At 29.4% G+C, this 3,290-nt stretch overlaps 1 pseudogene; it reads right to left on the reverse strand.

Annotated features, from left to right (window-relative positions):
* Positions 1–798: 798 nt before the first annotated feature.
* Positions 799–1,486, reverse strand: LOC146907449 (protein disulfide isomerase-like 1-4 pseudogene; annotated as a pseudogene).
* Between the last annotated feature and the right edge of the window lie 1,804 nt (positions 1,487–3,290).

The raw sequence follows: 3,290 nt of genomic DNA on the forward strand, positions 1-3,290 counted from the left end.
AATTATAACGATGCCGACATTTAAAAAGTTGAATATGATACTGTGTTGGTTAGGCAATATTTGCATCTTACATTGAACCTTATAAGAGACGCATAAACAAAATGTTTAAAATTACTGTCTAGCTTTAACCAAATCTTTTTTTTTTTTTTTTTAAGGAAGCTTTAACCAAATTTTTAAATATACCCTTTCAATTATCATTAGTATTCATATTTAGAACAAATTCATAAAGTAAGCATAAATATATCATAAATTAGAACAAATTCATAAAGTAAGCATAAATATATCATAAACGATGTAACAAAAAAAAAAAGTCATATCACTTTATCTTCAATGCATCAAACAACTATTGATGACCCATTTACAAATCAATGTGAAATCATGGACAAATTACACCCAGATGAAAACATTTGCCACAAATCAAGGCACAATACACTTCAAGCATATACAAAGGTAATTGATATTGGAGCACTGCTAAATCTCGCGAGAGCATATCTCACGAATATCCCACGAACGACTATTTGCATCGCTTGTACTCACTGATTCTATAGGAATAGAAGTGCATTGGTGACCATAAGAGGTAGGAGTTGAAAAGTCAAAAAATAAAATTACAACACTTAACATGATTTTGTTTTAACGGAACACTTGTCATGGTTACTGCATGCATATCACCTCATTGTGTCCAAAGCTCTAATAAATCTAAGCAATTGACTTAAAGGAAAGGAATCATTATCAATTGTTGGAGGAATGGTTGTTTTGTTTGGAAGCATTTTGATCAGAGGAACAGGAACCCATTTGATGTTATGAATTGTGGAAACCCAAAACAACTTTGGTTTCAGAAAACAATATTGTTTTAGCATCATCCAAGGAAGTAATGTTATGAATACCAGGTCCCGTCTTCTTCTTATTCCATGTCACAATAGCTTCTCTGCATCACAATCAAAAAAGAAAAACTCACATTTTCAGATCCAATAAAATTGAATAAAATTTCAATAATTAAAAGAGAAAATTCAAATATGAAAGATTATTACTTTGTTCTTTGACCAGTATAACTCTTATGAACACCATCAATGAAGAAAAGAATAGTGGGAAAACCTTGAACATCAAATTTCTGAGCAACTTCATTATCTTCAGTCGCATAAAGTTTCGCTAAAATGACATTTTCATCCTTCAATTCAGTTGCAGCAGCGGCGTATTCCAGTGCTAATGCTTGACAATGACCACACCATGGTGCGTAGAATTCAACCAAAACGAATCGGTTTTTGTTGACTACGTCGGTGAAGTTTGTATCATTCAAAACAACGACGTCATTTTCGTCGAATTGAGGGGGTTGGTACGTTTCTGAATCTTCGTAACGGGAGAAATCTTCTTCGAGATCGATGTCGTCGAGGAAACTGAGATCTTCATCTATATCTTCTTCGCATAGAACGTGGGTGAAGGAGGAGAAGAAGAGAAGGGTAGTGAGAGAAAGGAGAATGAGAATTCTCATTGTGAATGAAATTAGGAAAGAAATGAAACGAAGAGAGAAACATAGGAAGAAAAGAGAGAGATCTATGTGATGAAAGGGTAAATTGATGCATGAGAGAAAAATAATTCTACTAAGAATGCTTCTGCTGGGCCGCAACACATAAGAGAAGAAATTTTTGTGAGTTGTAGAATTGGAAAGGTCAAAGAGTTTAGAAGAATTGGAAAGGCCATTAAAAATTTGGAATGTCTATGTAAAAGTGCAGCATATGTATGGAAACGTATATATTTAACTCTGGATGTAGAGAGCCTAGCATTGGAAACTGACATATTAAATCAGATAAACACTCATATTTGCATGGGTTATACCAAAGGTTTAACTTGATAGTATCATTGCATTAAATCAGTAGCGCATGCAGAAGAAGGTAAAACAAACACAAAAAATTCAAATTCAAATAGGCAATGGAATAGGAGGGAAAAATATTATGGTTATGTGGGATTAGCAATTAATGACAGGTTATTGGAGGGAAAAATTAGGGCTAATGATAACATGACCTAATAAGCATTTAGAGTAAGGGATTTGTCATTTAAAAAAAATTGCACTAATCAAGAAATAAAGTATTTAACTAAATAAATAGTATCAGAAAACATGTTTCATGTTTGAAAAATAAATTTCACAAATCCATTGAAATCTTAGTTGCAAAATAAATAAAAAATGTGATTTTTGTTTTTTTAATAAATTCATGAAAGATAAAAAGATGAAGAAATAAAATAATTAACAAAATAATAAAAAATAAAAAATAATAGAAAAACTCTATGATAGTTGTACTCAGAATACGAAGGATAGTTTTTTTTTCTTCTACGGAATTCAAGAAAAAATGTGTCCTTTTCACATTTGAGTTGCCTCTATTTATAGGTTGAAAATACCACACTTTAGAGCCTAAAACTTGTTCAAAATTGAAAATCAATTCAACATATTTAAAACTATTAATAATATGTAATGTATGCATTATACAATTCCATCTATATACATCAAATTTCAGTTTGTGATTTGTAAAATTTGACATTATGAAAATCTGATCAAATTAATTGGTTTTATGGAATATTAATTGGTAATTCAAATCCAGTCATTGTCAACTCTAACTTTTAATTTTTTGTGATTTGTAAAATTAAGAACCAATTCCATAACATAGTCAACAAATCTTTGTACGCTAATAGCCTCTAACTTTTATTTTCCACGCTAATAATTTTTTTCACACGGTAAACTATTTTTAAGGTCATTTTTTTCACATAATATTATTCAACATGTAATAATTTATACAATTGTTTTTTTTCTAGATGTAGTAATTTGTATGGTCATTTTCACCATATATTAATGGTATTATATTTTTTACATTAAAATAATTTTTAGGATCATTTTTCACAGGGTATTTTTCTACGTGTAAAAATTTGTACGGTCCTTTTTTTTTCAAGTGATACTCAAGTTGTTGAAATTATTACTTTTTTTAATGTTCAAATAAAGAATTAAAAAATAAGTTACACACCATTCAAAATTATGTCTTTTATTTTTAATTTCTTACAATTATTATTTTTTGCTTGATCAAATAAAAGAATTAACAAATCAATCAAATGCAAGTTAATTCTATTTGTCTCCTTCCTTAAAAAAAAAAAAACTATTTGTCTCCTATCAATGTTGCCTTTTATAATTAGTGTCATGAAAATTTAGAAATTTAGAAATTTAATTATCAATTGCCAAGTGGCACAATGCACAAGTGGATAGCCTATTAGAAAAGTAGCATTTAATATAGGTCATTGTAAAATATTTGCAA

The sequence above is a fragment of the Medicago sativa genome, chromosome 7 (genome assembly GCF_051527215.1).
Source record: "Medicago sativa cultivar Bolivia chromosome 7, Bolivia_mono, whole genome shotgun sequence".
Classification (NCBI taxonomy): domain Eukaryota; kingdom Viridiplantae; phylum Streptophyta; class Magnoliopsida; order Fabales; family Fabaceae; genus Medicago; species Medicago sativa.